Source organism: Mesocricetus auratus, unplaced genomic scaffold (genome assembly GCF_017639785.1).
Source record: "Mesocricetus auratus isolate SY011 unplaced genomic scaffold, BCM_Maur_2.0 Super-Scaffold_100011, whole genome shotgun sequence".
NCBI classification, from domain to species: domain Eukaryota; kingdom Metazoa; phylum Chordata; class Mammalia; order Rodentia; family Cricetidae; genus Mesocricetus; species Mesocricetus auratus.
In genome coordinates this window covers 84,795,228-84,819,679 of record NW_024429195.1, presented here as the reverse complement: position 1 = coordinate 84,819,679, position 24,452 = coordinate 84,795,228, and the positions used below count along the sequence as shown (strand labels likewise).

At 45.3% G+C, this 24,452-nt stretch overlaps 1 long non-coding RNA gene across 2 annotated transcripts; it reads right to left on the bottom strand.

Annotated features, from left to right (window-relative positions):
* Positions 1-9,748: 9,748 nt before the first annotated feature.
* On the bottom strand, positions 9,749-23,842 carry LOC121143340. Of its 2 annotated transcripts, XR_005880559.1 has the most exons (4): positions 23,121-23,842; positions 17,993-18,144; positions 11,871-15,533; positions 9,749-11,529 (listed from the first exon to the last, which is right to left on the bottom strand). It is a non-coding gene; the product is annotated as an uncharacterized LOC121143340 (long non-coding RNA). The 2 variants fall into 2 exon arrangements; XR_005880558.1 differs by having other exon boundaries at positions 9,749-15,533.
* Between the last annotated feature and the right edge of the window lie 610 nt (positions 23,843-24,452).

Sequence of the window (24,452 nt, the reverse complement as noted above, 5' to 3'; positions counted from 1 at the left end):
TGTCTGCTGTCCCCCTCTGGGCAGATCTTGGAGGCCTACTCGTCGTTAATGTAGGTAAGTGCTCTTAACCTCTGAGCCATTTCTCCAACTCTTTTACAATGAGACCATTAGAAAGTGTTTATAGCTGGCGGTGGTGGTGCACGCCTTTAATCCCAGCACTCGGGAGGCAGAGGCAGGCAGATCTCTGTGTTTTTGAGGCTGGGCTGGACTGATAGCCTCCAAAACAATACAGAGAAACCCTGTCTCGTAAAACCAAAGAAGAAAAAAAAAGGATTAACTATTAAAAAAAAATTCAGCAGTATATATTTTAATTGGTCAGATTACAGAAGCTCTACTTTCAACTCTACTAATCACAGACATATATACTATCAGAATTTGCCTACTCCACCCTAATAACTGCTAATGTAGCCTAGCATCAAAGGAGGCAAACATTATTGCTCTTCAGGTGATATGGGAAAGCAGGTTTATATTCTCAGGTGAGAGAACCCCAGGAAGTTTCAGGGCACCTTGTCAGTCGAAAGTATTTCGCATTCTCTGAGGTTATAGATAGAGAAAACAACCACAAATAACACAGGTTCTTCTAAGCAGAGAGGACTAAGTAATACACGGAAGAGGAAGTAGGAAAACTTACTGCAGTGGACAATCGAGAAGCCAGTGTCATTTCCAAGTTCCCTTTGAGACCAAGAAGTGCAGGGACTAAAATGAAAACTTCTGTCACGTTCTTGAACACCTCCCAGTGCTGTGAAACAAAAGGAAACAACCGCTCTTTAGAACAAGGATGTTTCTAAAGACCTCAGGGTTTTACTTCCAAATTTGCTTTCCTTTTTGTTGTTGTCACTGCTATTGAAACAGGGTCTCACCATGTGGCCCTGGTTGGAGTGAAACTCAGTATGCAGACCAGACTGGCCTCAAACTCAGAGACCGGCCTGCTTCTGCCTCCCGAGTGCAGAGATCAAGGCGTGCGCCAGCCGCCTGGCTTTGCTTCCATGTCTAAAGGACAGCACAGGCCGTCAGGGAACACGTGCCCTCCTGAGGTCACGATCTGAGTGACTTTAAAGATTCAGCTGGTGTTGGCTCAACATCTGACATAACTGCATCCCATTCTACAGCTAACACTAATAACGTAACTAACCTCGGGCTCCTAAGATTTTCTGTGTCACACCCTTTTGTCCTTTATTGGCATTGCTCAAGATGGAGGAGTCCACGGCCTATCACATTCTAGGCAAGCATTCTACCCCTGAGCCACGTTGCTATGTGGCTTGAGATTTTAAGACAGCTCAGTCTGGCTATTAACTCACGACTGTCAGTCTTAAACTTGTGATCCACATGGCTCTGCATCCCAAATGCCAGAAACCAGGCTTTCCCAGTTATTTTACCATTTCATGTGACAGAGTCCATGTAGCTAACGGTTAAGAGCTCAGCATATGGGACTGGGTCGTCTGGAATTTAGTCTGGGTTTTAGCACTACTTAGAACAATTTCATAAGAAAATTAGACTGTTGTTATTAAGTTTACAGATGAGGAGCTAAGAATTCCAAGAGATATAATGATATTCCCAAGGACAAAAGGAAGGAAGGAAGGAAGGGAGGAAGGAAGGAAGGGAGAAAAACGAAAGAAAACACATTGAGAGTTAGCATCTGAAGCAGCTAGTCATCCTAGAGTAATAAGCTAAGAGGTGGCATAACACAGAGTCATAAAACCACCACCAAACTGGAAATGATTCTCTTAACACACGGTGTCACTCTGTAGCTCTGGCTGTCCTGAACTCCCTATATAATGGAACAGATTGGTCTCAAACTCGTGATGCTCCTGACTCAGCTGCCCCTGGTGCTTGGATTACCAGCATGTGTCACCATGCCCCAGTGAAACAAAACTCGTACCTCTAGGGATAGACCTGTCACAGCTGATTATGACACCCTGGAGGAGTCAGACTACCTCTCAGATGTCACTATCTCCATCAATCAAATGAAGATAGCAAAAAAGGACCCTCAGAAAAATACCATAAAGTTAACAGATACAAAACTGCATTCTAAATTGAAAAGATCATAGAAATACTTAATAACACAAGGAGGCATTTTACAAATGCAATTAAAATGGGATTATCCCAGGAGGAGACTTTATGAGCTGGCATATCAACTCAACTCGTGCCAGAAAGAACAGGTCTTTGTCATTGATAACAAAACAGGTGAAATCCATCAGAGACGCAGGAAAACAAGACCCTTCTATTTGCCTATAAAGTCGCTAAATAAAAGAAGAACCGGGACCTGAGGAAAGTGGACCAGAGCCCTGGTGGGAAGTCATCTGGGGTTCAAGGGAATAAGCATATAAAAGAAGCACTGGCTGGGTCAGGCAGTGGTGGCACACACCTTTAATCTAGCACTTGGGAAGCAGAGGCAGGTGGATCTGAGAGTTCAGGGCCAGCCTGGTCCACAGGCAAGTTCCAGGACAGCCAGGACTGTTACACAGAGAAACCCTGTCTTGAAAAACAACAACATCAAAGAAACACTGACTGGGTGAGTCAAGGCTGTCGACAAGATCGACTACCCAAGTTCTACCTCAGAACCTTTGGAGAAGGGAAACAATCCTAGGAGCCGTCCCCTGACCTCCACGTCAGCACCATACGCATACGCACACAATACACACAAACACAAAAACACTTTAAGCACTGGAGCCAGCTGGGGGCATAGCTCAGGGACTGAGGACCTCCTGATGCATGAGAGGCTGTGTCCACACACAAATGGAGGCAGAGCAGGGGTGAAGGAGGCGGAGGAAGTAAAGGAGGGGAGGGTGAAGCCAAGAAGCGCGGTGGTTTGGGTATGGAGATGAGGAACGAATGGAAGGGAGCCCATATTTAGCACTACATTGCTTGAGTTCATTTTAATGAGCGCATGTACATTTTTTATTTTAAAGTAAAATGTTTCAACATACTGCTTGCTTACTGGGCTTGTGTAGGAGTGAACCTCACAAAGCTATCCGGCCATGAGGGCGGGGACAAGTAAATCAGCACAGGTAGAGATAAAAGGAAGCAAAAGGAAAAAGGACCTCCTCTTTTGGAAGGCGGCCACGCTTCTAACTCCTAGCTTGTGTGACTCTCTCTCTCTCTCTCTGGTAAATAAATATATTGTCCCTCTCACCTGGGTTTATGAGCGACTGTCTTAGGGGTGTCCACTCTTGTTCTCCACACCAACTCCACTGAAACAAAACTTACAGTGGGCTCAGATCAGGGGACTCTTTCTCACTCCATTCCAGACACAGGATTGTGCCCTGTCTCTGTTTCTACCCTGGCCCCCAACACTTGGTGGTGCCCTCCCAGTTACATCCCAGCCTTTTGATGTCTCCGGAATATGACACATTCATTTCTGTATCAGGACATCTGTGTTTGCTGAATTTCCCCCACATATCAGAACTGTTTTCCTATTTCTTTCTGCTCCAGCTATTACATTTTCTTCCTGTTATGTTATAATTAAGGAGGATGTTTAAATGAAACAAAGCCCCTCCTTCTACGGCCTCCCCATCCCTACTCTAAAACCTTTCTTTTGAGGGTGGGGAGGTGACATGGTTTCCCTGTGTAGTCCTGGAACTCACTCTGCAGACCAGGCTGGTCTTTGACTCGTAGAGATCTGCTTTCCTCTGCTTTTCTGAATGCTGGGATTAAAGATGTCCACCACATCTGGCCCAAAACTTTTAACTCTGTTTTCTTGGTAATTATCACTATATGGCTAGATACACTTACAAATTTATTACATAGCCAGGCAGTTGTGAGGCATGCCTTTAATCCCAGCACTTGGGAGGTAGAGGTAGGCTGATCTCTGTGAGTTTGAGACCAGCCTGGTCTACAAGAGCTAGGTTCCAGGGCAGCCTCCAAAGCTACACAGAAACCCTTTCTTGAAAAACCAAAATAAATAAATAAATAAAATAATAAAACAAACAAATAAATAGTAAAAATAAATAAAATCTTACGAAAAAAATCCTGATAAAGAAGCCGCAAATCCTAGTGGTGTTAGCACAAGCCTTTAGTCCCAGCATAGGTAGAGGCAGGCAGATCTCTGTGAATTTGAGGCCAGCCTAGTCTACGAAGTGAGTTCTGGGACAGCCAGGGCTACAGAAACCCTGTCTCAGGGAAAGAAAGGAAGGAAGGAAGGAAGGAAGGAAGGAAGGAAGGAATGAATGAAGGAAGGAAGAAATAAAGGAAGGAAGGACTCAAGACCTGGTGACACAGGCCCATAATCTTGGCAACTCAGGAGATTGACTCATGAGGGTACAAGCCTTGCCTAGGCTAGAGAGTGAATTAAAGCTAGACTGAACCATCCATCTTTAAATTCAAAGTTTTATGGTTTTTTTTTTTAGCGGGGGGGGGGGGTTCGAGACAGGGTTTCTCTGAGGCTTTGGAGGCTGTCCTGGAACCAGCTCTTATAGACCAGGCTGGTCTTGAACTCACAGAGATCCTCCTGCCTCTGCCTCCTGAGTGCTGGGATTAAAGGCGTGCACCACCAATGCCCAGCTTGTGCCTGGTTTCATTGTAACTTGTTATGCCATGTATGCCATATCACTGGGAGGCCTGCTTGTTTTAGTGGGAGGGGGTTGAAAGAGGAGTGGATACTGGGGAGAGGGGAGGTGGGAGAGGGGACAGGAGGGGGGAGAAACTGGGGTCAGGATGTAACTAGGATGCCAAGAGGACTCACTTGGGGACTCGCTTGGAGTCCCTAGCCGCTGAGTTCCAGTGTTCGGAGAAGGTCCTAGAGCTGTTTGATGTTGAAGGGACAGTTTGCCTCTGCAAACTCCATCATGACTTGCTGCACTTACCTCCTGCCCTGTTTCCAAAAGCACGCATCTTATATATTTTGAGTATTTTACCTGCATGTGTCCTGTGCACTATGTGTATGGTACTTGCAGTGCCTATGGAGGTCAGAAGAGGGCCCTGGATCTACTAGGGGGCTGGGGGTTGCTGGGAGGGAACCCCGGGTCCTTTGGAAGAGCAGCAAATACTCTTAACCACCAAGTCATTTCTTCAGCCTTTGCCCTGTTACAAAGGCCCATTCTCTCTTCTCTTGCCTTTTAAGTCCCTGTTGGTTTATGGGCTGCTGTAGTTTCCCAGGTGTTGGGGAAGTCTTATGTCAATAAAGCACTGCTGGCCTATAGGGAATCAACATAGATGGGACTAGGAGTCCAGGAGAACTCTGGGAAGGAGGAACACAGAGAGTCAAGATGTAACGCCATGGGGTAGGAGCCCGGAACTCTTCTCCGGTAAGAGACATACTTAGATTAACAATTATGGGGTAATTACTTAAAGCAGAGCTAGCCAGTAAGAGACAAGCAAGGCCAACAGCTTCATAACTAATATAGCCTCCTGTGTGTTTATTTGGGACTGATGCGGCTCTAGAACCAGGCTGGCGGGAAGGCTTCTCTCAAGGAAAAGCTTCCCTTTACACCCAGGTATAGATCTGCAGGGCAGCTGGAGGTGTGGAGCCTGGCGGCTTCTCTCTAGGTGAATCTGGAAATGCCCCACCATTTAGCTCTGGATACCTGACAATTTGTAGCCTTTGCTGCATGCATTACTTCCATTTAACAACTGTCTCAGATGGTAGAGTTTATAGTTTTTTTAATGGTTTTTTAAAATCCTTGAGGGAAGGTGAAGGGTGGAAAACCAGGCAGAGCAGAGGGAAAGACTTTTAGTTTTCAGTCGGGTCTCATTAAAGCAACTCTCTTTCCTTTGTCCTTAGCACTTTGGCTCTCCTGATTCTCACTTGTTAGTGGTTTTGGCCAGTCTCTGTTTGTTCTGTGATTTGAAGCTGCACTGCATCTCATTCTGGCCAAGCGTTGACCACACTCTGTCAAGGCCTTCTTTGTGTAGGGGCTGTTCCTTCTGGTTAACAAGGATGTCATCCACAGGTCAGGAACGGAATGGAGTCCCACTTGAAAACCTGACATTTGAGACATAAATCCTAGCACAAGATGTTTTCCCTGGCACAGGGCCACCCAAGCAGAGGTTTAACACGCAGAATCTTACTGTAGGTGACAGAAACACATTGTGATTCCTGTTCTCTACCCCAGTAGCAAGGGCAGAAGCCGCCTAAAGCTGGTTCCAGTCAAGGGCTTATTTCAAGCCGGCTCAGTGGAAAATGATGGTGCTTGGGCTCTCAGGAATGGGGTGGCTTTGGTGACACAGACTGCACACACCTCTAAGGTGTGGCAGGGGTCCTCTCATCCTCCCATTTGTCTGGGACTTGTATTAGTGGCCCTTCATGGCTTGGCTTAGGACCTGGTGCTGATATTTGTCTCTTGTCAACGGTTTTTCCTTGTTCTCAGATGTCTGAACAAGGCCATAACTAGGCAACCGCTGCTAGTGATGGCCCTCGCTGGCAATGGTCTTTTACTACCTGCTCCTTGTAGGTGTGCTTATGTTCATAGGTGTGCAGGTGCACGAGTGTGTGTGAGTGTGTGAGTGTGTGTGCATGTGTGTGAGTGTGTGCGCGTGCGTGTGTGGAGGCCAGTGTGACCAGCCTTGTGTGTCAGTCACTGGAATGTGGCATTCTCCAACAGAAGCCCACCGCGCATGGACACACATGACACACAAACACATGAGTACACATACAGATAAAACTGGAATGTGCCATTCTCCAACAGAAGCCCACCACGCATGGACACACATGACACACAAACACATAAGTACACATACAGATAAAACTGGAATGTGCCATTCTCCAACAGAAGTCCTTCACACATGCATACCTACACAAATTGATGTGTAGGTAACATTGGAACATGCCATTTTCTAGCAGAAGTCCTTCACATATATGCACACACATAAGCATGAATACATACACGTATGTGTGGGCAAACACATCCACATACATAACTAAATGTACACAAACATGCAGATATACATATACAAATACAAAAACAATACATGCATAAATAGGCACACACTAGAAACACAAACGCACACAGAAGCAAACATATGTACATTCATATATAAACACATATGCATATACAAACATAGGTGACATAAACATACATGAACACACAAGTATATGCATACAAGAAATACCTACATGCACACACAAACTCATATGGATACACGCATAAACCTATATACACATAGTACACTTACACAAACATGCCTACATGCTTGTACACACAAAACACAGACTCAGTGCACAAAAAGACACACAAACAAATAGTTACACATGATGGGGGATGTCCTTCTGTATGCTGTGAATATCTGTTTCTCTTACTGGTTGATGAATGAAGCTGTTTTGACCAATGCACAGGCAGGATGTAGCAAAGCGGGAAACCCAAACAGGAACAGAGAAAGGTAGTAGGCGGAGCCAGAGAGATGCTATGTAGCTGCCGAGGACCATGTGGAGACGCACAGATAAACAGAAACGGGTTTTAACTAAGAGAGAGCTAGCAGTAGGAAGCCTGAGCCATCGGCCAAACAGTTTATAGTCAATACAAGCCTCTGTGTGTTTATTTGGGACTAATGGCAGCAAGACCAGGAGGGACAGAAATTGCCATCTACACGCACATACATAATGCATGTACACACAAACATGCTTGCATAAAAGAACACATATGGACATGTGTGCATCTACATCAACAAATACATCCATACAAACACATATGCAAACATGCACAAGTACACACACACATGAAAACCCACATATACTCACTTATGTAAAGAAATACATATCTGTACACATCAAAACATATGCATGCATACATATGCATGTGTGCTGACATATACAAACACATATACACACATATGCACAGATACAATATAAGCACACAATTATATACGTACACACAAACATGTATGCACATACAAGCACAACTGTGAACACATACAAACACATGTGCATGCACTTACACTCAGGACATATGCACACACATACACATGTACACACTTTCACAACTGCACACATGTGCTTAAACACAAATATGTACACAAAAGTACACTCATATACATGTTCCCTGTGCTGGCTAGGAGGCAGAGTCTGGAAACTGCTCTGGTATCCATGTGTCCACCACACTCAGCCTCCCTGATGTGTTCATGCCTGGTTTTGTAGAATGAGACCCGGTTTTAACACTCTTGTCAACCTAGTCAATGAGTCTGACTTTCTGCCTAGCACATTCCCTTCCTTCCTGCACCAACCACCTGCTGAGATCCTGTCTGAATCCAAAGACACAGTGGTGAAGGCTCAAACACACTCTGAAAAACCCCGTCTACCCCCACCCCTGGTTCAACCAGGCCCCTTTGCGTGTCTGCTTTTAAACTTTTACAATTTTTAAGTACAAAATGCAGGAGTGTATGATAGACACACACACACACACACACACACACATACACACACACACACACACAGCCACCTCCGCGTTTCAGCAATGATTTGGTCAGGATGAAGCTTGTCTTATCTGTCACACTTAATCCCCACCTGACATCATTTTAAAGCATTTCTGACACTGGATCGCCATATTTGTTACTATTTCAGTATGTGTTTCTAAAACCTAGAACTGTTAGTTTCTCATGTCAGCATGATACCATTATTACTCATAACTACATTAGCAATGATTGCTTATACCACCGAATATTCCAGCTGGTGTTTATATTTCCAGTTGTCTTAGAAATGGTTCAAAGTCTCTTCTTTTAAACAATCCAAGTCTGCATCCACATGTGATCTGCATTTTATGATTTTCTGATGGCATCTCCAGGTTTTTGTCTGTGTAGCTGTTTCCCTTGTGATTTGTTTCTTTGTGAAATTGACTCTTTAGTCCTTTAGAATTGCCATGGAGGGACACGGCTGTGTCAGTCTGTATATGGACAGTTCAAACTGAAATCTTTCTCCTGGCAGGCCTTCTTCAGATGTGGTGCTGGATTCTTCTACCTGGTATATTACATGCCTGGCTGTGCTGGCTAATTCTATGTCAGCTTGACACAAGCTAGAGTCATCAGAGAGGAAGGAGTCTTGATTGAGAAAATGCCTCCACATGATTAGACTGTGGGCCAGCCTGTAGGGGATTTTCCTAAGTAGTGATTGATGGGGGAGGGCCCAGCCCATGGTGGGTGGTGCCATCCCTGGGCTGGTGGTCCTGATTTCTATGAGAAAGATGATGAGCAAGTCATAGGGAGGAAACCATTAAGCAGCACCCTCCACGGCCTCTGTATCAGCTCCTGCCTCCAGGATCCTGCTCTGCTTCCTCTAGTGATAGACTATAGATGTAGAAGGATAAATTAAATAAACCCTTTTCTCCCCAACTTGCTTTTGGCCATGATGTTCCATCACAGCAGCAGAAACTCTAGCTAAGACTCTGGTTGCGCCTCTTTTGTTGACATAGTTGCCATTAATGCTCAGTGCTGAAATTTACTAATTAATTAGGGCGTGGGTACTGGAGAGACAGTTCAGTGATTAGAAGTGCTTGTTACTCTTATAGAGGACTCAGACTTGTTTTTTAGTACCAATGCTGGTTAGGCAGTTCACAACTGCCTACAATTCTAGCTCCAGGAGTCTGAACACCTGTAACGAGAAGCTTTTTCTTTGAGAGAAGCCTTCCCGCCAGCCTGGTTCTAGAGCCGCATCAGTCCCAAATAAATACACAGGAGGCTATATTAATTATGAAGCTGTTGGCCTTGCTTGTTTCTTACTGGCTAGCTCTGACTTAAGTAATTACCCCATAATTGTTAATCTAAGTATGTTTCTTACCGGAGAAGTTTTCGGGCTTCCTACCCCATGGTGTTACATCTCGACTCTCCTGTGTTTCTCCTTCCCAGAGTCCTCCTGGACTCCTAGTCCCTCCTATCTTGGTTCCCTATTGGCTCAACAGTGGTTTATTGACATAAGACTTCCCCAACAAACACCCTCATCTGAATTCTGAGAGCACCCACATGCATAAGAGTAACCACAAAAATACAACAGCTCTTGGGCTGTGTACCCTGGCTCTAAACAATTGTCTGAACTTTTCAATGAGGCTGATAATTCACAGCAGGGAGCACTGTGGATTTGGCACAGCATAGAATTAAATATGTGGTATGTTCTGATGCATCACCCATGAGGGATTACCCTGGTCATGGAGGGTCACTTTCACTCTTTGCTCAGGGATGGACCAACAGCAGAGGCTTTGGTTCTATTTGACTCTGTGTACCATGAGATCTCTTACCTACAAACCAAGGGACCTGTGCGTGTGTGTGTGTGTGTGTGTGTGTGTGTGTGTGTGTGTGCGCGCGCGCGCGTGCACGCGCATGTGTGTGTGAGTGTGTGTGCGTGTGTGTATGTGTGTGTGATCCAGAGGTAGAGTAGATGTCTACTGGGTAGCTCTTAGGACACAGAAGACCTACTGTGATTCATACCTTCCATGAGGAAGAGGAATCATGAAATGATTTTGGGTCTTTTAGTGTTTATGTCAATTCAGACTCTAAGTCATTCTCCAAAATGTGTGGCTTTTTTCCTCTCCTGACTATAAACGAGCATCAGAGTCTATCAGAGCCATCTTCCATAAAGTGCTGGTGTTCCGTGTGTTAGATCATCACTTCTCTAAGCTTCCGGGAGCATGTTTACCCTGGTCTCAGGATCCTTGTCAGAGAGTCACACCTAGAGGACTTACCCCTGAATCAATAAACCCTCCTTATCCAATGCTATTTTCTAATTCCCTTTCCCCCTGGAGCAAGTGGCCCCAGAGTTCAGCTCTATTTGGACCTTCTGGGCTCCGGCAAGCACCTGTTGGTCAGCTCCAGTGGTTCCTTCAAGCTCTTCCCTTCTTCATGCTTCCTGGCTGGCTTCCTGGCTGGCTGGTTTAGACGGCAGAGAGAGGTGTGGGCACCTCTCTCCACTTTCCAGCAAGCACACAGTCCCGGGGCTTAGTAAGAGCTAGGAACACCATCGAGCTGGTAGCTCAGGTGGTAGAGCGCTCGCCTAGCAGGCACAACCTCCTGGTTCTATCCCCACTAGTGGTGGCTACAGTGGTGCACAACAGGAATTTCAGCACCTGGGAGCCAGTCCTAGCAGGATCAGAAGTTCAAGGCCACCATCTTGGGCCACATGAGATCTTGTCTTTAAACAGTTTCAGACACTCAGCAATCTGAAGGTTCGCGGTTTGAAGGGATTGGTCCAGTTGGCGTCCTGCATCTTGGGCTTCCATGCGTTCCCGATTTCCATCCTCAGCTTCGGACAGCAGATCTTGAGACTTTTGCCTCTTTGCCGCTGCAGATGAGCGTCTTTCTGTGTAGTACCGAGGACTCTCGCGTGCTCACATCTCAGCTCATAGTTGGCTGCTCATCGCTCAGTCTTTTGACGAGATTTTTTTCCAAAGTACGTGCTGCTGTTCAGCCTTCGGTCCTACTGCCCTTGTCATAGGGACTGCTTCCCCACTTCTTACTTTTCCGGTTGCTCTGAGAAGTTGCCACCCTTACTGCCTTTCTTCCCGCCTTTACCTCGTATTAACGCTGGCAGAAGCCTAACCAGCTTCATCTGCATCTTAGGTCAGGCTCCATTAACTCCATGTGCCAACAGGGGTGGCCTTCTGATTGGTTTAGCTGCTGCAAGGGAGCAGACACGGGAGAGGTTAGAGTGAACAGGTCCCCTGGGTTGTGCCTAAGGTGGCCATCTGCCGGGCAGTGCAGGAATAGCAACTGAACAGAGAGCAATCAGGCTGCATAGTTTCCATAAAAGCCCCAGGTGATTTCTGGGAGGGGGGGGGTCTGAAGCTGGTGGAGTTGCCCTGAGTTTGATAACAGACAGGGCCTTTATATTCATCTACTGATAAGGACTGTATCGCAGCCTGGAGGGGAGGGGGTGCAGCCTCTAAGCAGCACAAGGTTCTAAGGGAAATTCACAGCAGGCACTTACTATCTGAGGGGTTAGGGTGAAAGGTACTCACACTTTCTTGATGGTTTCCTCCGCTAGTCTCTATTCTTCTCTGCTGCTCTTCTTTGTGTTCTTTCTCTACCGTATACTTCCTTTCCTACAGCTTATATACCCCAGCAAAGTTTTTCAGGCAATACGGGAATTACAATGTGGTTACATTTTGATTTTCAAGTGAATGATTACAATGAATACAAAGCAAACAGTAAAAAAGAAAACAGTATGTTTTCCATATCCCTTACATGAGTAAACATGTTATGTATTACAGGTGAAAAGCAAATTATCTCAAGAACCCACATCCATTCATACCCAAGCCACTTGTTGCAGATTAACTGTGGGGTAAGCAAGGCACTCTCAGTTAGGTCTCTTACTGGCAGGCTGCATTTTGCAGTTACAAAGAAAAGGCCAATGACTTTATTACTTATCTTGAAAGGTAATCTTATAAGGAATCTTAAAGGAATAGCAAACTTAACTTTTGTATATGAAAACGAATCAGTCAGCTCTACTTTAAATCTTTAGGGTACAAACTCACTCACCAATATTTTTTGTTTGTTTGTTTGTTTTATACCAGGAGATTGAGGGCTGAAATGGGTATAAGAAATTAATCATCACTTTTAGTTATCAAGCTGTCCTAGCAAGAAAAATAGGTCAGCCGGTAATAATTAGGCTGCTTTGTTCTTATCCCCTGACCTTGAAGAGTTCCCCATTCAACTGTGCACCTTTCTAAAGCTTTAGATTGTCTTCTTGGATTTTCACCTCAAAGGTATTTGAGAAAAACATCTAGTTTAACCTTAAGTTATTTTCAAAGCTTTGATTTAGCTATGAATGCATTCCAAAACCTGTGAGCATATCTCCCAATGTTAAGATTGAAAGAATTTAAATGAGCTGGGCTACTGGGACTCGATTGTTTTTCTTAATCATTAACCTAAGTCACAGTCTATGTGGCTCCTCAATAGAAACTCATGTGTGACACTTCCTTGTTTTGTATTTTTAATCATCAACACTCTATTTAAATTTGCATTATTGTTATCAATCAGACAGCACAGCTTAGGGAGGAATCATCTTCTAGCAATCCACAGGTAAAAATGCCCAGGAGGACAGATGTTTCCATGAGATAAACACACGACATTGCAGGCAGTGGGGATCTCCCCACACCCACTCACACCGTGCCAGACACCACAGAAAGATGGCGGCCGCAAACACACAAAGGCACAGCTGAAGTAAAAGATATGCCAGGCCTGTGGTCTCGGGGCTCTGCCAGTCCAAGGTTGACCCGTCAGAGTTTTCTCTCGGTGGCTGACACCTTGAACTTCAGTTGTCTCCTGCTGCTCCTCTGACACGGCCGCTGGCAGGCATGCTTGTCCATTCTAGGCACCCTCGCTTATGTCAAAATCATAACCTCACGTATGATGCTGCCTGGAGATAGTCTTCAGAAGGTGAATGTGCCCTGAGGGCGTGTCCTCATGAATGAGGTTATGGAGGAGACCCAATAAAATTTGCTCTCTTTCCTTTGGGGGGATTAAAATAGAGAAGGTGAGTCGGGCATGATAGTTCAGACCTGTAATCTCAGCCACTTAGGAGGCTGAGGCAGGAGGACCAATAGTGGGGAGCTATCCTGGGCTAACATTTGGAGATCCTGCCTCTGAATAAAACAAACAGGGACTGGAGGGATGGCTCAGTGGGTAGGCGCTTGCCATGAAAACCTCGGGACTGGAATTTTGATCTCCGGAACCTACCTGTCAGGCAGGTGTGGTGGCCTACTTTTCACCCCTGGGGGCTAGACATGGGACCTCTCCAGAACAAGTTGGATAGTCTGGTCAAACTGGTGGGCTTTGTTTTCAAGCCAAACCAAAAATGTACACGGCAGGGATTAATTGAGGAAGACGATGGAATGTCAACCTCTGGCTGCCACTTACATGCATGTACATGCACTCTCATATGTGCCCACATACATCGGAATATGTGTATACCAGACATGTTTATACGTTAAAAAATCCCCCCAAACAAATAAGATCAACAACAACAATGTACACACACACACACACACACACACACACATACACACACATATGCACGCATGCACGCACACATATATACACGCATACACAGACAGACAGACAGACAGACAAACAGAGAGGGAGATGGAGAGAGAGAAAGGAGAAAACAGCTATTGTGACCTAAAGGCGGGAACTGTGAACTTCATTATAGTACTTTATCACAGGAGCCACAACAGATCAAGACAGTCAGTTATGATTCCATGGTGTCCCCGGGAAGAGCAAATGTGGGAACAACAGACCTTGGCTGGAGGCCCACTTCCCCATCAGCCTGGGAGCAGGCATCTGTAACCGACCGCAGAGAAGACATGTTTACTAAAAACATGTTTACTTTGCACCACCGACTGGTCTCTGTGTCATCAATCCCGACACCCTCCGCACATTCTCTGACACAGGTGGCGCAGCGGGCACGGGAAGGAAATATCCCTGAGAGGGGACACAGGAAGAAACAGTTTCTGGAGAGGGCTGAAGTTTGGAAATATTGGCTGGCACAAATCCACGTAGCAGAGAGAAAAGGAACCAGGCGTGTTGCTTTGCAGATCTGACAGTGAAGATGGGGAGCTGGTCCCTCTGCTTGAATTGGGGGCCACCTGTGTCATTTGATCCAGCTAAAGGGATCGGAGCCACTGCTATGCAGGCTCTGAAAATGTGCGCTGCTGCTTGCCCTCTCTTGCTGGTGAGACCCCTCTCAGAGTGTGAAGAAGCCCAGGTTAGACCCTTAGAAGAGAGATGCCCCACTTACCCCAGGTAAGTGCTCAGACATTGCAGACATGGTATCCTGGGCCATCGAGGCCCTGCTGGAACACCATGTGGATAAAACACTGGCAGACACACAGAATCTTGGGAAATGATGACTGCTTCCCACGAATCTGGCACATGGTTTCATCCTTTTGGTCAAAATGTTTTGGCATGTAAAAATCATATTTCACGTTCTCCTCCCAGGTTTTTAGATTTCTATGAAAACAGTCAAATCCACGTTTTTGTTTTTGTTTTTCTCCAGAGCTTTCTACAAAGCACTCTTTCAATCTTCTTCAGCTCAGAGAACAGATCACAGAGTCTTCACTGTTCGTATTTGCTAGGGAAAGGCCTCCGCAGCTGCCAGGGTGACTGAAGAGAAAACACCATCACCTCTGGAAAAGGACAGGCCTGTGATGCCATCATAAACGTTTTAAAGAGAGCAGGGTGCTGATTATTAGCGAGCTGAGGCTTTGCGGGGATATCTGAGGGAGGGTCTGATGCAGCACATTAAGTGGAAATGCATTGAAATGAAAAACCAAAAGCAAACCCTAAGAGAACACAGGCCAAGCACCTTTCAGTTGCTTATTGGGAAAATATTTTCATAGTATACAGTCCTTGACAGCAAATTGGGGTTTGGTAAATGTTCGTTGCATGAATAAATGAATATGTGGATGGTTGGATTATGTGCTCCTGGGCTTGGAACAAAACATGCTTTCCTTCTGTCTGGGACTCTGGGGCTTAGAAGATTCGAGGTGCTGGTATCAAGGTAGATGAGGTGAATTGAGAAGCCACCAAGGTTTCCCTTCCAGGCACCCCGGGACCAGTCAAAGTCCAGGGCCACCTCTTCTGTGGAGATGTTTGCTCCTGTCCCAGGCCTGTTTTCTTTTCTGAAATTTAAAAAGATAGAACCATTTTGAAAGCCTGCAAGTTGGGGTTTCCCAGTGGAAGGGAAAAGAGCCACCTGGGGTTGACTTCCGTCCTTGGCCACTCTTCAGTGACTGATAAGTTACTGTAAACTCTTTGTGCCTCGGTTTCCAAGTCTGTGTGATGGGGATAATGGTAGTTGCTTGCAGAATGCTTGGGAGAACTAGAAAGCGTGGGTAAAGTGGTGGGATGGATGAGGGAGTTAAGTGGCTGGGAATTGTGAAGAATTTATAGCATTTGAGTTGTAGGTTGGCACTATCCTAGTGGGTCTCAGGATCCAAGTGGAACTTTTGACTTTATTAGTAATTGTCAAATATTGGGGAAAGGCCTGATGGGTTCATTCATTCCATTTAGAATTCTGAACTCTCTCTCTCTCTCTCTCAAGTGTCGCACCTGCTGTGCGGCCTGCATCCAAGAATGTAGCGAGGTGGTCGGGATAGATGACACAGAGACCGGTCGGTTGCTTTAAGAAAACTTTATGCTTCCCAAGTCAGCTTAGGAGGAGACCCCAGTCCGCTTAGCAGAGCTCTCAGGAGAAATCTCAGGAGAAGTCTCTCCAAGAAAAAAGAGCTTCCCTTTTTTAAGGACTTTTGCCATCCATTTACATACCATTCTTTCCACTTCTCACCCTCCTGGCTGGTGGTTTAATCTCCGGCCCCAGAATCGGGGAGACACCACAGGGGGCAGGGACAGGAAGAGGCATCTAGCCGTAGGGGGGTGTGACAGTCATGGTATTTCAGTGAGCAAGCCCTTATCTGAGCCCTATGAAGCTTTAAAGCACTGAATTGTTTTCAGTAAACATTACACAGATGCCTGCTCCCAGGCCGAAGGGGAAGTGGGTTTCTGCTCAAGGTCTGGTGTCCCCACACTCAAGTCCCCCTCCTTCCAAATGTCCACGGGGACGCGCCTCAGTCTGCTAAACCCAGTGCGGCTGCCTCTGACTCCATGTGTTTCTCATTCTAAGTCGTTGTGTCAGACTGCTTCAGCAACTGAGCACAAACACTCAGTGTGCACATGCACTGTTATTATTACTTTTAACATCTCAAGCGCCTGCTCTTGGGTTCTGCATTATTCTGTGGTTTCCTACCCATCTGCCCCACCCTTTAATTGCTCTGCCAGCTCTTACTCTGCTCTCTGCCAAGGCTGCCTCCCGCATCCCTGCTGTGTCTGGGTCTCCCCAAAGTGTCCCTAATCTGCTGGGCTCTCTGATGCCTTGCAAGGTTGAATAGGCTCTGTTTGTCTTGCTCCCCTGCCCCCGCAGTTATCTTACTTGGGCTCCCATTTCCTGCTCTTATTCTTGGCGACAGGCATCACACATTCATGTGAAACTCTGCCTCTTCTCCAGGAGGGAAAGGCTGTTTCCATTCATGGAAAGCCCAACTGCCACAAAGATGCCACACCCTCACCCTAGTGTGTGTGTGTGTGGTGTCTCTTTTTCTGACACACTCAGGACGAGGTTGAAAGGGCTCTGGTCTGTATGGTTATTTGTGCTAAAGGCCAGTGTGCCAGGAAAACAGTGGGGTCTTTGTGGCAAGGGAGAGGAGGGGACTCCCAAAACTATGTGACCTGGATCCGGGTCCACATTTCACTTCTCAGTTTCAAGTTGTTTCTTTTGTGAACTGAGAATACCCATGCCACAGCATTGCAGGGAGGAGCGGGAGTGGAAATGGCTTAGTGCACGGCCCAGAAAATGGCATCTGCCCCATAAGTATTTGATTTTCTGCCCTCTTTCTGGTCGCTAGGACCTCCAGGGAGATCTGGGTTTTAACAGGAAGGAAATGGTACCCCAAATATTGAAGAGAAGGATGTAAGGAAGGGAAGGGGTGATTTGCTGAGGTGTTGGCAGGGAATGAGAAGAGCTCTGGTCCCTACAACAACTGGAAGCTGTAAGTAGCTACTGTAGGGCAAGGTCAGGGTGAGCTCCCAGCACCCTTGTGGAAAGCTGCAGCCGTGAACCCGGGCTCAGGCAGAAACGCTTGCAAAGTGTTACAATAAACCTGAGCACCTCTTTCTGTTTTTCTTACAACTTATGCAAGTCCAGTGTTTTTTTTGTTAGTTTGTTTCAGTTGAAGGAGGTGGATGTAGGACTGCCGCTCAGTAGACGAGGGTAGCTACTGCTAAATTATATCCCATTGGAGGAGGCATATGGGGCCCAAGAACCCCTTCCTCTCCTTTTCTGAGGGTAGCTACTGCTAAATTATATCCCATTGGAGGAGGCATATGGGGCCCAAGAACCCCTTCCTCTCCTTTTCTGCCTGGGGAAAGAGGGCGTGGGCGGTGTCATTTAGAGGTGCTCCACTGGCAGAGAATTCGGCTAATGCTCTGGAGGAGTGGAGACGCATTCTATCAGGGTCTGGAGAGGGCAGTCACTGTGCACGAGGCCCTGGGTCTCAGTTTCATGTCAGATGGGCATCACACTCACCTGACTGTCTCCCATGGTGCTGATGGAAAGATCCAGAGGCAGCACCGTGACCACTTGCAAGGAAACCCCCTCTTCATCTGCATCGTGCCACCTATTTCTCCAACAGCCAGGCAGGTTACAAGGTAGAAAATTCACGGGACAAAACTAGCCACCTACGACAAGAAGTGAGTCTTTCACAGCGGCCTGGTCAAGGCAGCAGCTGGTTTCTACCACTCAGCTGCTATCTGACTTTGTGTTTGCCCAAAAGCAAACCTAGAAGCCTTTGTGTGCCATGCAGGCCACCTGGGAGCTGCTTTTAGGTTGCAGAGAGAAAGAAGCAGCGCCAAGAGCAGACTAGATCTCCATTCTGAGGCCCACTGAGACTGGGTGGTCTTCTTGTAGAGAAGGTCTGGGGCATGTATTCACCAACACTCAGCTCTTTTGGGCCCAGGGTTCTTCCTGAGGTCTTTAGGCTGCCTGGTGTGGTCAAGCCACCTAGAGGCAGCCGGAGAATAACACCAGGTAGCCAAAGGTGGCCAAATTAGTGTCCTCTAAATCAAGCAAGGAGGAGGTTGCTATGCAGCTGTGCTGATGAGCTTTGCCAAGGTGACACAACCTAGTATCCCCTGGCAAGAGCATCTCAGGGAGCGACCGGCCTGTGGGCATGTTTGTGAGGGATGGTCTTAACTGAATCAATCGTGACAGGAAGACCCACCCTCAGTGTGAAAGGCACCATGTCCAGAGCTGGTTCCTGAACTGTGTAAGAGTGAAGAAGTTTAGATGTGTCTAAGCAAGCCCTGGTTTCTCTCTGCTCTCGTCTGGAGGTGATGTGACCAGCTTCCTCGAGCTCCTGCACTGTGATTTCCCCACAATCTTGGACAAGAGCTAAAATCAACCCCTTCTTGTTGGGGAAGTCCTGTTATTTGCCTGTTATTTGTCAATAAAGTACTGTTGAGCCTATAGGAATCTAGATAGGTGGGGCTAGGAGTCCAGGAGGATTCTGGGAAGGAGAAACACAAGAGAGTCAACATGTAATGCCATGGGGGTAGGAAGCCTGGAACTATTCTCCGGTAAGAGACATACTTAGATTAACAATTATGGGGTAATTACTTAAGTCAGAGCTAGCCAGTTAGAAACAAGCAAGGCCAACAGCTTCATAATTAATATAGCATCCTGTGTGTTTATTTGGGGACTACATTGCGGCAGAGCCCAGGCGGCTGGCGGGGGATAAACCAAAGCAGCTAGCAAAGAAAAAGCTTCTCTTAACAGAATGGTTGTCAGGAGCGGGATTGAATTTCCACGCAAAATAAGAAAAGATTTAAAGGAATTTTAGAAACAGAAGAACGGAGAGAAGCACAGAGTTTTGGTAGCAGCATTTTTCTCAGGTGTGCTCTGTTTTGCTAGCCACAAGCCGAGATTCACGCGGCTCGCTTACTGGAGTCTTCCTGACTCGGCATAAAAAGAAAAAAAGAAAAAAAAACCCAACAAGGTTCTTTTAAGAGACTCTGCTAACGATTGATAGGTGTGTAGGTACAGCTGGAAGTGGCAGCATTTGCTGGATGTCAGCATGGACTGAGGCGGTAAGCTGGAGTCATGCTTACGCCCGCCATCTTATAAAAAAAAAATGGCAGTTTAAAACAGCCGTGGTTTTACAGATAAGACACGTGGCCAGAAAAACATAAACATTTACAGTAAAGTCAGACTTAAATAATGTAAAACCTCTAAAGGTTTACAGTGTGTTTAAAAATATACGTGAGATTGAGAGAGAAAATGAAATGGCAAAGTGGTAAATAAATAAAAAAGCCGGCGTTGTGGCACACCCCGGTAAGATTTACTCCAGAGGCAGAGGCAGGCAGATTTCCAAAGAGAAACCCTGTCTCAGAGAAAAATAAATAAAAGTAAAATAAATAAAGTAATAATACATAAATAAATAAGCCACGTAAAGATGGAAAATACACAGAGAGTCTGGACACTGTACGCTATTGTGTTTTTCAGTTTTTTCATTGCTAAGGAAGGAACAACTAAAGTACACTTGATTATAAATGCTGCTGAATTAATCCAACTTCTATCTTTTAAAAATGCCTTGACTTCGAAATTTAAGTATAAGGATATGTTACTTGGGAAAGGAGATTTTGCTTATGTTTCCACAGAAAAAGAAAAGCTGAGGATTCCTTCCAGACTTCTGTGGTTTGATGAACCAAGACCCCCTGAAGCAGTGGACCAGGTGTTCCAACTATTGAGACAGCTAAGATAATACAACTTTACAGAATCCCTAAAATACGGACTTATACAGGTTTCTGAGTTTTGTCATGATCCCCATGGTATGAACAGCGCCCCCTTCCAGCATGAAGCAGTTTGGAATGAGCGACGTCCTAATTCCCATCTTGTTTATAAATCTTTGTTTTCATTTACATGGGACTGTTTATAATTGGTTAATGATCACAACCAATCTCCTTTTAATGGTAAAAAGGGGAATTATGGTATGGGTATTGTTTTTCATTTATTGATACAAATTCAAGGTTAATTTTCTGATATGTATATTTCTCCTCTTGATTAAGTATTGTGCTTATACTGATCTTTTAAAACGTAATGCATAATTGAATACAGACTATAGATAGTTAATGATAATAGAATTTATAGTTAGGTAAGTTAGGTTTTCTAGATATACAAAAATATATTTGAGATAGATAGTCTTCAAACCTTTCAAAGACCTTCAGAAAATGGCATTTAAAATGGTTTAGGGTTTTTCTTGACAATGAAGAATGTCTACTCCTGGCAGCACCAATTATGTCTGGGAGGAAGATGGGCATCGAAGAAACTTGTAATGGAGTTTGCTTTCAACATGGCAAGATTAGCCATTTGACAAGAAACTGCTCTTGCCTGTACTGCTTGACTGTTGTTGTATATTCTGGACATGCAGGACCCACAGAAAAGTGACTGCTGAACTCAGTCTTATAGGGTTCCTGCTTCATGAAAGAGTCTAAGAGACTTTCTGCAGGACAAAGAAAAATGACTGACAGACTGCCAACGCAGATGGACAGTTTGAAATTTTCTGCTTTGCTGAGAAGTGTTCCAGACACATTGTGGCCTATGGGCTGAAGATGGATGCCCCAACGTTACAGAGGAACTTCGGGTGACTGTCCAGGCAGTAAGATGTCTCTGTCAATCCTAGTGTTTATATATTATCCTTCTGTGGTCTTTGATGGAGTTGAAGACAGATAGTTATAGTTTTCCTTAGTTATGATAAAAGATAAGCTACATATAGGACTTTGGACTCACAAGAATGAGATAGATGATATTTTCTTTAAATCTTGCTGAATGTTGATAGACAAAATATTGTAACTGTATTCTTACTTGATAACTGTTCTGTTGTATATAATTTGACTATGTTAAAGTTAAGACCTTTCTTTTGTTTAAACAGAAAAGAGGAGATGTTGGGGAAGTCCTGTTATTTGTCAATAAAGTACTGTTGAGCCTATAGGAATCTAGATAGGTGGGGCTAGGAGTCCAGGAGGATTCTGGGAAGGAGAAACACAAGAGAGTCAACATGTAACGCCATGGGGGTAGGAAGCCTGGAACTATTCTCCGGTAAGAGACATACTTAGATTAACAATTATGGGGTAATTACTTAAGTCAGAGCTAGCCAGTTAGAAACAAGCAAGGCCAACAGCTTCATAATTAATATAGCATCCTGTGTGTTTATTTGGGACTGATGCGGATCTGGAACCAGGCGGGCGAGAAGGCTCCTCTCAAGGAAAGCTTCTCTTAACACCTTCTCTCCTAAATGGCTTCTTGTCAGTTTTTTAAAAAATTAATTCATTAGAAATTTTATTACAACAACAGAAAGAAAACTATGACAGACACCGATGGCATCTACCTTGGTTTCCTTGCTTGTGTGACAGGGATCATGCCCCTGGCTCTCAGCACACTTGTGAAGACTTAATGACATTAAAGGCATCAAGTGGGTTCCAAGTGCCTGGCCCATCACAAGTAGAAATAAAAAGATATTCATGATAGAAGTGGGCAGATGCTTTTCATGGATTACAGGGTGGCCAACAGCTCAGAGAAGGTAAGGCATTTTCCTGAAATCAGACAGTTCCTAAGTGGCCAAGTCAACTCCTGACTCCCTACTCCCCACTCTCTCCCCAAAGTTACCCTCTTTCTCCTACACAAAGCATTGAGAAACACCATAAACATAAAAGGTGAGTGGGCCCAGACTTGCTAGCTGAGACCCAAGCTAAATTGACTGCTAGACAGTGCTTCTCTCAGCCCAGCTCTCAGACTCTCAAATATACACAAACTTTCTCAGTCCCCTGGGCCTTCTAATTGGCTCTCAGGCCTTCATCAGCGATGCCTAGGTGTCTGTGCATGCTCCAAGGGGTGCCAGAAAGTCTCCAGACAAAATAAACTACACTGTAAAAAGACCAAGGGCATAAAACTCTAGACACCTTGTTCTTCCTGTAATAGAATTTCTTTTAAAAATAAACTTTTTGTAATGCTCTCTTTACTGTCCTACTAATATACAAACAACAAAAAAAAACAATAAAATGCTCAACTCTTTAAAAGTTGTGGTGAAATGTATTTAGAATTTTCCCACAATTTTAATCAGTTTGAAATGTACAGGATTTTTTGGTAGGGTGTATTTGTATGTGTGTGTGTTGTGTGTGTGTGTGTGTGGTGTATGTGGTTTTTTGTGTGTATATAGGCCACAGGTTGACATCAGATGTCTCCCTAAAATTGTTTTCACTTCATTTTTAATAATTTTTTATTTTTATGTAGTATATATTTTGCAAGTTTGTACCAATACATTCTCATATTATACAGCTAAATCAAGAAGGTCTTTCTCTTCGTATTGATTCATCTGAACAGAAACAGCGCTGAGCATTTGAAAGCTGCCCTTGTGCGCAGGTGGCCACTCAGGTGGACCAGTGTGCCTTTCTTTTGAAAGCCTCCAAAGCCAAGGGCAGCCTGAAATCTAACGGAGGTGAACAAAGCCATTGGTTGGTAAACCTCGCCTTGGGCACCCATCTCTCTTTTCTCACACTTCCATGTGGCTTCCTTTCCTCTTTTCCTGGGTCCCCCACCCTGCCAAGCCTTCCTTCCTTCCTTCTTCCTTCAGCTGCCCAGTGGGCCACTCAATCTCCCTTACCTGTAAGTCTGGCACCTCTGACCTCCGTTTGTCTGGGGCTCCTGCTTTTCCTCACGCGCCCTTCTAGCATATTCCAAGTCACTCTGCTCTTCCGTTGTGGTTCATGGCTATCGGCACCGCTGGCTTTCTCTGGCATCCCCGCTTTTCCTTTAAAAGGAATAATTTTCTCCTTTGCTTCTCTGACATCGGTCGATTTCAGGGTTTGAGAAAAGGATGTGTAGGTGGTTTTCTACGCATCTAGGCACCCAATTCACTCAGAAAGTTCAGTCAGCACGTCTTCCCTTCTGGAGAGCTTCCTTCTTCCTGACTGTGTCTTTCTCCCTGTTCTTGTTCAAGCTCCTAACCCAGCTCCTCTCTCTCTTCTCCTTCCTTCTGAAAAGCAATATTTAAAGACTATCAGCAGGTTTGTGTCTTTGTACTTCACAGACTAAATGCCATGGGTCACAGCTCATACTGACCCCTTACTTGTTCTGGGCAAAGTTTCCCTCATCTTTATATTTGGCATCTGACCTTCACCCCCTCAACATTCTCTGATGTCATCAAGCTGGAAGCCTTTAATATAGACAGATGTTCTCACATCATTTTTGTTTTGTTGGTCACTTCAGGGGGGCTTTGCTTGGAGATCTCTGCACGTAGTTTTGTCTGTACAGACTCTGTGAGCTCAGATGCACTCAGCACTCTCGTGGTTCCAATGCAGCCTGCTGGACAGCTCAGCCTGTTGCATTTTGTGCTTACTTCCAAAGAAGCCCAGCCTTCACTCAGTTTTATATACTCTTTTAAAACCCTGCCCCATGGGGTAAGAGCACACTTCAGGAAGGGCAGCTCCTCAGGAAGGGCAGCTCCTCAGGAAGGGTGGATCACCACTGAGAAGAGACCTTTGCTCAAGCCCCAACAGACTCTGTGATCAGTAACAGCAGGAATCTAGAATTCACCAGTAACTTTTGCAAACTGGGGATAAAATCTCTTGTGATTTGTGGATAATTTTCTTGTCCTTATTTTGCTTTTTACCAGCCTCATGAGGCTAACAGGAGTGCCCCCTCTGGCTGGATTCAGGTGGAGAAAAATGTATCCTCTGAATATTTAATAAACTTCAGAAATGTCTCCTGTTTGAGCTTAGTGGTGTTCAGGGTGGTGGAGACACCAATTTTGCAGCACTTAAGCTTCATTTCAGGCCCGTGAGTGAGCAAGGTGCCAAACATTTTACATGGCCATAGTGTGAATCTGAAAGGGGGGTCTCTATGGTCTACTTGGTGTTGTGTCCCCCTTAGACGTCCTGGACACATAAGCATGGGAGTTGTGGATAAGGGAATGGAATTTAACCGAGTCCATGGA